The 12,580-nt window shown below is 46.3% G+C and overlaps 1 protein-coding gene across 1 annotated transcript in view; it reads right to left on the bottom strand.

The window, feature by feature from the left end:
* MNAT1 (MNAT1 component of CDK activating kinase) overlaps window positions 1–12,580 on the bottom strand; it is a 151,836-nt gene that overhangs the window by 715 nt on the left and 138,541 nt on the right. The window lies entirely within an intron of this gene.

Genomic DNA, 12,580 nt, shown 5'->3' with positions numbered 1-12,580 from the left:
TCCTGCCCAGAGTCAGGATGCCCAGTACCAAAAACTTCAACAGATGCCTGCCCAACATTTTCTCGCATATCCAGGAAAGGAGATGGAAAGTTTAAGCTGCTCCCAAATCACTCCCATCAGTACAACATTCATATGAATGTGATTGAAATGGTTTCAAAGCTGCTACGCAGGAAAGAGCCCAACAACATAAAATCTATTCATCTGTTGTGTAGCTCAGCTTTGGGAAATCTTTAAAGCACTCGTTGTGGTTGTAAAGAGATACTAATGACACACAGAGCTTACAGAATCCTAGATTTGCAGAATTGGAAGGGCACCTGAGGTTAATCTGGTCCACCTATTGGTGAGTAAATGGCAAGAGCTAAACATCCACCCCACTGGGGATCTCACATCGCCTCTGTCCAACATTTACAACTGGTGGGTCCAATCTGCTTATTTCTCCTCTGTTGCACAGTTACTATTGCTCAGTAACGTCACCCCATAAATACAGCCTGAGCCTTGAGGAGCAGCTGGTTTTGTTACTATCTTTTCAAAGGGATGATGTTTTGAATCGAGCAACACCTGAAGGGTCACCTCTGACTCACTCCCATACCAGCTGAGACAGAGGCAAACGGATCTTGGCCACCTTCCCGCTCTGCTTTGGCGCAGCAGTGCCCTTACGATGCACCATGGATGCCCGTACCCAAGGGTTCCTCTGTGTGGGAATCAGTAGAGGAGAACTTGGCCAAGGCCTCGGCTGCTGTTTTATGCTAGGAAGGAAATAATTAGAGGAGCCCTTTTGGGGTGGGGAGCCTGTAGCCCTCCAGGTGTAGCTGGACTACAACTCCCATCATCCTTGACCACTGACCACTGACTGAGGCTGATGGGAGTCGAAGTCCAACCATTTCTAGAGGACCACAATTTAAGGAGGATATTGGTAACTCGGAACAGGTAAAGAAGAAGGCAACCAAGATGATCAAGGGTCTGGAAACCAAGCCCTAGGAGGAAAGTTGAAGAAGATGGGGGTGTTTAATCTGGAAAAGAGGAGACTGAGAGGAGATAGGACAGCCATCTTCAAATATCTTAAGGGCTGTCCCATGGAGGATGCAGCAAGCTTGTTCTCTCCTGCTCTGGAGGGTTAGGACTCGAACCCATGACTTCAATTCATAAGAAAGGAGATTCCAACTAACCATCAGGAAAAACTTTCCAATGGTAAGAGCAGTTCGATGGCGGAAGAGACCCCCTCAGGAGGTGATGGACTCTCCATAATTGGAGGTTTTAAAGCAGAGGTTGGATGGCTACCTGTCAAGGATGTTTTAGTTGAGATTCCTGTCTTGCAGGGGGGTTGGACTAGATAACCCTCAGGGTTCCTTCCAGCTCTATAATTCTATGTTTCCACGCCCCACCCAATGTCTGAGTTTGGGAGAAAGTGGCTGGAAGTTAATGAACAGAGGTGAGGGAGTTAACTGGAGGCCAGATGGGAAGCCCATGGAAGAGCTGACTCCCTCCCTCTCCCTGCTCCCTGGCTGTCAGTTGCTTATCTCTATCCTAAGGTGTTATCATGTCATAAGTGGCCAGCTGATTGTCTCAGCCCTTCACAGACAGCAGAATCCCAAATGAAAACCAGCTTTCGCAGCTCCACCTCAAACCAGCAAGATTACGACTCGCTGTTTTGGTTTCGCCCCATCTTGGTCCAACTTGCTCCTGGGAAGGTAGAGTCATTCCATCTCTCCACTTGGCAGCTCAAGCGTAAACTTGCAACCCACCCACAGATTCTCTCGTACGCTTCCCCGAGAAACCTGAAACAGCTGCAGCGCTGGCTGGGGAGAGAACATGGGACCACCAGTAAAACAGGCCAAGCAGTTGCATCTTCTAATTTAGGGCTAGTTTCCGTGAAGAGTGCTTAAACGAAGCCTGCTTTTACAGGGCAGATGTCATAAGCAGGAAGATCCCAGCAATGCTGTAAAAGCGTTAAAGAAAAAAAGGTCTGTCCACTGACTTTAGACATAAGCTTACATACACATTCAATGTTCAAACCTATTATTTAACCTCTCCACTGAGAAAATTGAGTGGTTGGTATAACAAAGTCTTGATTTTGATCGTTCACACAAATGTGCCGCTGGATAAGTGTTTAATGGTTCTTGTATTTGTTTCAAAACCAATAAATTTTTGTTTCTTTGTTTTTTTAAGGTGGGGGGCTTTAATGGATGAATTGATTAATTACAGTTTTCCAAAAGTCTGTGTCTTGCACCTAATAAACAGAACAGGCAGACGTGAGCACTATTTCTAACCTGGTTATTTTTGTGAAGATGCTACGTAGACAGAACAGGGAGGGCAAACGCCCAAGGTCAGTTCTGCTGCAGTGTCTCGGCGGAAGAGGCAGAAGGGGGTCGTGCCCCTACACTTGCCGAGGCACCCAGAGACCTCTGCGCTTCCTTCCAAGGAAAAGGAAACTCGTCACTCCCCTGGAGTACTTAATCTGCCCACAAAGAAATGCTAAGGGGATCACAAGGCACAGCATCCTAATCCCAAATGGAAGAAAGTGACCTGTGATTACTCGCTGGTAGGCATGCCAATTCCGTCAGAAAGGGAGACTGGAGCGGAAATGGCCACAAAGCACAAGTTCATCAGAGATCAGGAACGGAAGTCACACAAGCGAATCCCAGCGGTATTCACTATTGCTTTTTTTAGTCCACAAGTGTTGTGCAAATGATTTAAGTTATTTTCTTCAATCACTCCAACAGGATAAAACCTTTCTCAGTTTTGCAGGGCCCTCAAAATCCGATCGCCAGCACTGCCTCTAAACACAAAAAGGTTGTTTGGCCAGCAGCCATCAAGAAACGGATTCTCTGTTAATTTATCAAATCCTTTCCGATAGCCGTCTGAGTAAGAAGGCAGCCCCGGATCTGGAAACGGCAAACTCCCCCAGTTAATAACATATGATGAGGGTCAAATGTATGCTGGAAATGTAAGGAAAAAGAAGGCACCTTTTATCATATGTGGTGGAAATGTAAGGCAGTAAAAGAATTTTGGGGAACGATATATAATGAGCTGAAAAAAATGTTTAAAATAACATTTTCTTTAAAAAAATCCGAATCCTTCCTTTTAGGAATTCTAGGTGCCGAAATCCCACCCAAGGGAGCAGAAAAGACTATTTATGTATGCGACCACGGCTGCACGGATGCTATTGGCCCAGAGATGGAAAGAAGATAAAGTCCCTGCCAGGGAAGAATGGCAGATGAAGTTGATGGATTATGCCGAAATGGCTAAAATGACCGGAACAATCAGAAATCAGGAAGACCAAAATCTTCATAAGGAATGGGGAAAATTTATAACTTATCTTAAAAATCATTGTAAACAGTTAAAATCGTTAGGAGGATTGGAATAACACTTGTAGTTTAATGGTGAATTTTGGATATAATGGAGAGATAAAAGATTTGGAGTATTATAAAAGATGCAGGAGGAAATGATTTAAAATAGGACACACAAAGGGAGGAAGGAAGTCCAGGAGATTCTCTGGAATCTTGTTCCTATGTTGTACGTTGGATATGTGACTGTAAAATTCTAATAACCAAATAAATAAATTTATATAAAAATAACAACACTTGATGACTAGGGCAAAAGCAGCAATGAAGGGCAGTCAAGCCATTCCTCCACCCAACTGCCCCACCAGCCTTTGGGCATCTCTCAGGGGTGCTTCAAAAATCTGCTTCCTCACATGCAAGACTCTGTACATGGGAGGCAAAAACATAACCCCACCCCTTAAATATTAAATTTGCATTCCTGATAGCCCAGGAAACATTTTATCCTTTCCTTTGCTTTCTCTGGGAAGAAAAAAAAAACACCCCAAAGGCGTCCCGCTTCAAATGGCAAAGAAATTGGTTTTGGCACATTTCTTAAAACACCCCAAAAAGAAAATCTTGTTCGCTGGCAGGCATCTTGAATTGCTCAAGATGTGCGAATTGTGAATATTTGTTTAGAGCAGCCAAGTAGGAGGTTTAATCCAATATTTATACGTTGGAATAAGTGAAGTGCTGCCTAGAAACAAATGCCAGCTGTCTGTTGCAAACTGGGGACCAGTCTTGGGGGGCCTCTTCAGCCATGGTTTTACCAGTCCAGGACTGGTGGGGAAGGCACCCTCAGTCTCAGTGGGTCCCATTCATCTGTGACTAGGTAGTTGACGGCTCGAAGGACTGGGGAACAGGGCTGGGCGATATGGTTTGAAGTCCATATTGTTAAATAGGTTTCATAATTGTTGACGTGGCAATATATCGTGAATCATGATGTGTTTCTGTGTGCTGTGCAAAAATAACAATGAGGGGGAAACCGTGAAGCCAGCCAATGACTCTGAATAGCACCATCCTTATTTCAGACACCCTGGTATATTGGTATATTGCGATGTTTAGCTGGTGACACTGTTAGAATTCCTGCTCTATGATTGCAGTCATGGGATTGTTGTTTTTCACATGATGGTGTATATTTTGATTCCACAGAGTGGGAAGTGACGGAGACAGGATCTCTGTGTTACTGTGTTCCATGAAGTGGGACTATTGTCCTTTGTTTTTTTCTCTTTGCTGTCTGATGCTAGAGAGGGAGGGAGCCATGTTGCAGTGCTCCGTGTGTGTTTATATGTAAATAAAGTAGATTAGCCAAAATGCCGAGTTGCTGAGGTCTGTCACGCATGATGTGCAAACTCTGCGGATCCCTAAGTGTGCCAGTGTCAGTTGGCATCGGTCGCTGTGATGTTCGGGCTGAAGAAAGCTTTTGAAGATTGTTGGAACAATCGACCAGGAGGGAGGGAACATGCCAGTCGGGCATGTGTCTCTGCCAGGGTCCTACTCGAGTGTAGGCTGAACTCCTGACAGACATATCATGATGTTGAAAACCAGATATCGCTCAGCCCTAGTGGGGAATAGCTGGTGTTAGTGCAAAATTGACAGAAGGTCTTGAAATCCTGTGTTCGGGGAAACTGATCAGCAGTGCCACGTGACAGCTTTTTGTCTCTCTCGGAGCAGGGCCCAGACCTAGCCCTGAAAAGGCAAAGCGATTCTTCCTGGAAACATGGGCGACAGAAGCATCATTCGCTCTATTCTGTCCTCGCTTGGTCAGCCTGAAAGTGTGCGTTACACACAGACTGTCGACAGCGCACCATACATCTGCAAGTATTTGGCATGCAGATGTTTCCCTCCTCAAAATCTGCTGTCCAGATGTCTTAACAGGCGGCATGGGGAAGATAAGATTCATTCATTTGCCGGTTGTTTGACAGGAGGGGAGAAAGTTGCACACCCACTGGAAAACGTTGCCGGCTCCCTGATTTAACCTCAGCATCACAAACTGGGGGACAGGAAAGTACGACAGCTTTTTAAAGCGGGAGAAAAATGCAGAAATACGTTCTTCCTACCTCCTGCCCTCTCCCTTGGGGTAGACTCATAGAACTGGAAGGGATCCCAAGGGCCATCTAGCATCCACGGCCAATGGCCATCCAACTTTTGCTGAATGACCTCCAAGGTAGGAGAGTCCACAACCTTCCATGGTCAAACAACTCCCACTATGTTGGAACAATTATCAGTAATATCCAAGGCAACACGATGACCAAGTACAACAATGCAATATCAATATAAACTCTTTATATAATCTATACAGAACATTGAACAATATGAAAAACTCTTGATGGATTCTCTTGAAAACATAGAACCAAATAAACATAAGTCTTATAAGTCTCTGAAAGTCTTTGTAGACTATGCAAGTCTCTGAAAGAAGCAAAGGGTCAGAAAACAAGTTGTAAAGCTTTGTTTTATGACGCTGCCAAAGTGGTCCACAAACAGACGTAGTGAACAGTGATTCCGGATATACCCACTGTTTCGTAGAATTCTTCAGCACAGCAGAAGGATACAGAAATGCTTCATAAACTGCAAATGAATTATTGAAACTTTATGGCTGGTTTTCATCAGATAAGAATCTGACCCTTACAACTTGTTTTCTGACCCTTTGCTTCTTTCAGAGACTTGCATAGTCTACAAAGATTTTCAGAGACTTATAAGACTTATGTTTATTTGGTTCTATGTTTTCAAGAGAATCCATCAAGAGTTTTTCATATTGTTCTATGTTCCGTATAGATTATATAAAGAGTTTATATTGATATTGCATTGTTGCACTTGGTCATCGTGTTGCCTTGGATATTACTGAAGCAGCTCCCACTGTCAGAAAGTGCTTATTGCTGTTTAGTCGGAATGTGCTTTATTGCAGCTTGAAACCATTGGTTTGAGTAGGAGAAAAGAAACTTGCTATTACGATTGATCCAGACAAAACCTGCCTTGATCCTGGACGTAAACAGCCAACACAAATCAGCAAAAAGCCTTACAACGCATTCAAGCAATGTTCAGGCCTGCTTCCAGGGAGAGGGAGCATGGCAAATATTATTACTACCATTGCCGTTATCGTTATTTTATAGAGGAAAGTCATTAATATACATCTGCTGGCATCCCCTTGCGAATGGTAAGGTGGAAGGCAGGGAGGTCAACATGATTTGGAGCCAGTGCCAATGAAAAGCAGAGACCATTAATTCTAGTTTACCTCCCAACCTCTTCCTCCTTCCTGATGAGTTCTACAAGGGGCGACATAGAGACCGAGGAGGCAGAAGGAGACAGGCAGCTTGGCCCCTGTGCTCAGGCCTGGCCCAAGACTCTTGTTGGAATAAATGGAACTTTTAGCACAAATATAGGATAAAAAAGACCCCCATGGTACAAACAATAGCGGAGTTTTTCTACATTATCCTCAGGAGGTCTCCCACTGTTGATCTCTTGCCCCACGTGCTTCTGCAACCCCACATTCTTATTGATGTTTCTATTCTACTTCCAGCAGATCCTGCTGAACCGACGCGGGTGGTGCTGTGGTCTAAACCACTGAGCCTAGGGCTTGCCGATCGGAAGGTAGCAGTTCGAATCCCCACGACGGGGTGAGCTCCCGTTGCTCGGTCCCTGCTCCTGCCAACCTAGCAGTTTGAAAGCACGTCAAAGTGCAAGTAGAGAAATAGGTACCACTCTGGCGGGAAGGCAAACGGCATTTCCGTGCGCTGCTCTGGTTCGCCAGAAGCGGCTTAGTCATGCTGGCCACATGACCCGGAAAAACTGTCTGCGGACAAATGTCTGCTCCCTTGGCCTGTAAAGCGAGATGAGAGCTGCAACCCCAAGGTCGTTCATGACTGGACTTAACTGTCAGGGGTCCTTTACCTTTTTTTTTTTATTCTACCTCCACAACATGTCCTGTTGATTGATTGATTGATTGATTGATTGACTGAAATGTAACCCTAAGATCTCGGGGTGGTTTACAAGATAAAAATACAGGCTAGAAACATAAAATAAATAGTTAAAAGAAAAGCAAAACAATACCCCCCTCCCCACAAACACATTTAAAAGGCTGTGGAATATTGATCGGCCCAAAAAGAGGAACGTTTCTGTCCGGCACCTAAGAATATACAGTGGTACTAGGGTTACATACGCTTCAGGTTACAGACTCCGCTAACCCAGAAATAGTGCTTCAGGTTAAGAACTTTGCTTCAGGATGAGAACAGAAATCGTGCTCTGGCAGCATGGCGGCAGCGGGAGGCCCCATTAGCTAAAGTAGTGCTTCAGGTTAAGAACAGTTTCAGGTTAAGGACGGACTTCCAGAACGAATTAAGTACTTAACCCGAGGTACCACTGTACAATGAAGGCACCAGACGGACCTCAAGGGGGAGAGCATTCCACAAATGGGGAGCAACTGAAGAAAAGGCCCCTTCTTGTGTTGCCACCCTCCAGACCTCTTGTGCAGAGGGGGCACACAAAGATTATCTATCCATCCTAGCCCAGATACTGCAATGATTTCATAAATGTGTCCAGGCAAAACCAGAGGAGGATTACAGAAACTGCCATTCCCCTCCTAAACACGTTTACTGGGATAAAAGTCAAAAGAGATCAAACCTCCAAGAAACTTGTTCTGGGTGTTGCACCCCAGAGTGATTTGCATAAAACTACTGATTTGCATAATTAAACTTGAAAGCAGCATTTGAGTTTCCTTTAGTCACCGACTTCCTCACTCCACAATCCCTATGCTCCTGTTTCGACATGCAGGGAGTGCTAACTTTACATTTCCTTCCAGATTTTCTTTTTTTAAAGCGACTGAAGTTTTCAACAGGTGCAAATGCGCCCTGCTGAGAAAGGCCCATGGGTTATGCTGGGTAACAAATGCCTTTTTAATTTCTTTCTTTCTATATATGTGTGTGTGTGTGTTCAAACAGCCACTGGTGTCTTAGATTACAGCGGTGATCTCATCCCTACAACATTCCGCATGCCGTCGCTTGGCTGCGCAACAAGGTCGGCTCCAACCAGCTTTTTCAGTGCGACAAAGGAAGGCAGAAATGTGCCTCTCCAAATTCACAAGGGAATCTGCGTCCCTGGATGCCGAGCCTCTGAGCACAAGCCCCTGCCTGTTCATCAGAAACGGCAAAGGGAGCTCGCTGGGGGCCTCCTCTCGGCCTGAGCTCCTTCCGCCCACCCTCCTCCAAGCTGGGGCCTGGCTTAGCTGGAGGCATTCTGTAGCGGACCGAGACACCTGGCCCTGCATTTGTCATTCTCCTGAGGTCATCGGCCAGCTGTCTGTCCTCTCAACACCCGGCTCCGCCAAAACAGCCAGCGCATTTTCTGCTGCACTCGGGTTTCCAGGTCCGAAAGCCTCCAGATAGAGCAAATCAATCATCTCTCCGCAGAAAACAACTGCAAGTAAGCATTTTCACATCCTTGAGCAGCTCGTCTGCCTGGCAAGGACACTGCAGTCGAGTCCCCGGGCCAGAATCCGGCAAACGCGCTCCCGCTGCATGGTGGGGATAGATTGCATGCTCGGGGACCGCAAAGCATTCAGGCCATGGCTAAATCGGGCTTCGCATGCATCTCGCTCTGCAGGGAGGGGAATGTCAGGGAGCGTGAGGGACACTTCTTTGTTCCCATTGGCTCTCCCTTGGATTTCGGCTCCCTCTCAGCCACGTACACAACTGGGCAGAATCCAAAAGCTTGGGTTTCTCATTAGACCGGTGTTGCCATTCCCTCCGTCTCTGTTGAGCAGGGCACTCAGAAAAGCAGGCGGCCACAGGAGCAGGCCACAAGCCACTCAGCTTTTGACATACTTCTGAAGGAGTCTCAAAGACTTCGGCGGAAATGGAACGGAGAAAAGGAGGTTGCTGGTCATGTTCAGCAAAGCCAACCGTTTGATTTCAGATCCTGCTGGCTTGATTCCTTTCCTGATGAATGGCGAAAAGTGCAAATAGGACACCTTTAATTGGCTTTTGCATCCAAAGTTTGTGGCAGATCCACCAAAGTGGTGTTGGACACAGGGCAGAAAAAATCCTGCTCAAATCTCCCTTGACCCAATCACTGCCTTTCAGCCGAACTTAGGTTGGCGGGGGGGGGGGGGCGTTATCCTATTTGATCCTCACATGTCAACCTGAGTTCCATGGACAGACACCACAATACAGTACTGATAAGCAATGGTAACAAACAGGATGATCTCAGAAATAGTCTGGGACTGTGAGAACTGGCAACTGCAATCCATAGTGTAACACAGTTGTTTCCCCACATGCCACGATGCAAGAATTTTAGCACAAATTCCCTTTAGATCTATAGATCACCCTCGCTGAAATTAAGTTCCTGTAAATTCCCCCAACCTCTTAAAGTGTTATATAAATCCCCCTGCTGTGCAGAATGGATTCCACCTTGCATGATCCTGGTCATAATCACTCACACACTCACCATGTACAGTGGTGCCTCGCAAGACGAAATTAATCCGTTCCGCGATTCTCTTCGTCTAGCGGTTTTTTCGTCTTGCGAAGCAAGCCCATTGACGGCTTAGCGGATTAGCGCTATTAGCGGCTTTTAGCGGCTTAGCGGATCAGCTGATAAGCGGCTTAGCGGCTTAGAAAAAGGGGGGGTAAGGGAAAAAAAGTCGGAAAAACTCGCAAGACATTTTGTCTTGCGAAGCAAGCCCATAGGGAAATTCGTTTTGCGAAGCGCCTCCAAAACGGAAAACCCTTTCGTCTAGCGGGTTTTACGTCTTGCGAGGCATTCGTCTTGCGGGGCACCACTGTATTGAATGGGCACTAATGTAAATTTGCCGCTCCACCCCCACCCCAATTATTATTTCTTAGAAAAAGTTAACAACAACCCGTGTAGGCTGGCATTGCCAGCATGACCAAGTGCCATTTTGCTTCAGCTGCTGTGAGAGGACAGCCAAGGATAGGTAGCCTGAGCTCAGAACCCCAGGCAAACTCACCTAGGTCACTTGCCCCATCAGACTGGATAGCTCAGTTGGTTAGAGTGTGGTGCTGAGAACGCCAAGGCTGCAGGTTCAATCCCTGAATGGGATAGCTTCATATTCCTGCCTTGCAAGGGGTTGGACTCGATGATCCTCAGGATCCCTTCCAACTCACAATTCTACTCTGACAGCCCTGATTCCAAGCGCCGCATGCTTAGAGCCAGTGAGCAGAAAACAGTCCAGGCGAACTCACCGCCCCCCTTTTGGTCAATGTATTAGGAGCGCCATTATTCTTTGGCTTCTGTTGCGCCAAACACTGTGCCTGTTTTTCCTATTTGTTACAAAGTCTGTACATAACTCACTGCATTTTATTGTCCCGCTCCATCTCGCCATGATAGACTTTCCAGAGAAACGCAGTTAAAAACACAAATAAGTAGGGGGGGGAGGGAAGCAGACAGAGAAGTTCAGCTTCCTTTTAGAGTGAAGACAACAATGAATGAGGATGCTAGAGAAAGGAGGGCTTAAAAAACAACAACACAGAATCCAAAACCATGTTTGTAGGTGATACGGTTCTGTGGGGCTAATATGATTTCCTGAAGCCGCAGGAGCCAAGCCATCAGGACCGAAGTATGCAGATCTCTATTTGTGACTTTGCACCTGGGAAAGGAAAAGAGCTAAGAAACTTGTTGTGCAGAGCAGAGACAGCGTTTCTCATCCGCTGGAATTCTTCACGGTTGCAGGAGGAAACCGTGAGACACCCATTACAAATTGCAGCCTCAATAACAAAGCCGTATTAGGGTAAAATCAACAAGAAGTTATAGATATAAAAACTAAACAGGTTTTTTTTTTTTTTTTAAGGACAACATCTTCTTCTGAGAAAAGGGCTGCATTTTCCAGCTGGTGCAAAGGGTACTGTTGGGACAGAGCCAGCACATTCAGTGACCAAATGGAACATTTGTCCCTGGAACCGGGTACTAGAGAGGGACTCAGCCAATTGCTTCAGTGCTTGCCCAGGCCAAAGGGCCCCTCATGGCTGACCTAGTGTTCTTTGCTAAATGGGAAGAATGTACTCAGGGCCAGCCCAAGACATTTTGGCACCTGAGATGATCCGCAATATGGCACCCACCTCCCCACTACAGAAGGGGTGAGCGAAGATCAACATCAGGAACAAGGGGGGAATGAAGATCTGCAGAAATAACTGCTGTCCCTGTGGATCCTGCCGCCTGAGGCAGTCACCTTGCCTCATGGGTGAGCCGGCTCTGAATGCACTGAAAGATGGAAGCATCAATTGACATGTCAATGTCATGCAATTTTATTTTGGGGTGGGGGCATACTACCTGTGCTAGTCCCCTAATCTGCCATCCGGACTGGCAGGACTCATCACCAAAATTACATGGAAAGCACCCAGAAAAACGTCCTCCAGGGAACAGGTTTAGGGCAAACTTACACAATATGTCTGGACTAAACCTCTTCAGCCTGAAGGTGAATGCATCAAGCGCTTGTATGCCCTTAACCTCAAAACGGCTTCTACGTATGAGAGCTCTGAATTATGTTTATATAGGGAATTTCTGTTTATATGGGGGAATGTCTGAACATTCAAGGACCCATCTGCAACTTCGATTGATACTGCCTGGCAACTGATTGTCAAGTGAGACTGGTGATCAATGGTTCCAGCTCCCAGGCTTGGGGGATTTAGGGAACAAGAAAACTGATGGCCTGCCCTGAGCTCCAACGAGGCAAGGCAAGAGCTGAGGCTCAATACTAAAGGAGAGAAGAGTTTAGATGATGGGAAAGCAAACTAAGGCCCAGGGGCCGGATCCAGCCCAATCGCCTTCTAAATCCGGCCCGCGGGTTGTCCGGGAATCAGGGTGTTTTTACATGACTAGACTGTGTCCTTTTATTTAAAATGCATCTCTGGGTTATCTGTGGGGCCTGCCTGGTGTTTTTACATGAGTAGAATGTGTCCCTTTATTTAAAATGCATCTCTGGGTTATTTGTGGGGCATAGGAATTCATTCATTTTCCCCCCAAAATATATTCCAGCCCCCAAGGTCTGAGGGACAGTGGACTGGCCCCCTGCTGAAAAGGTTTGCTGACCCCTGCTTTAGATGTTGCTTCGGCAAAAGGCAACCTTACACTGAGCCCTATATAGAGGCAGTAGGTCTGTCCAAACTACAACCTCCACCTTTGCTGAACGGGGGCTCTCCAGTTAAAGAGGCCCAGCTTGCTTCCAGCAGTCTTACTCTGAGGAAGTGGAAGAGAGATTGGTTGTCCTGGGGCTTCTGCAATAGAGCATTCTTAAGTCAGAAGATGGCAGTGTGATA

The sequence above is a fragment of the Podarcis cretensis genome (assembly GCF_951804945.1).
Source record: "Podarcis cretensis genome assembly, chromosome: 1".
Taxonomy (NCBI): domain Eukaryota; kingdom Metazoa; phylum Chordata; class Lepidosauria; order Squamata; family Lacertidae; genus Podarcis; species Podarcis cretensis.
This window is presented reverse-complemented; position numbering and strand designations above follow the sequence as displayed.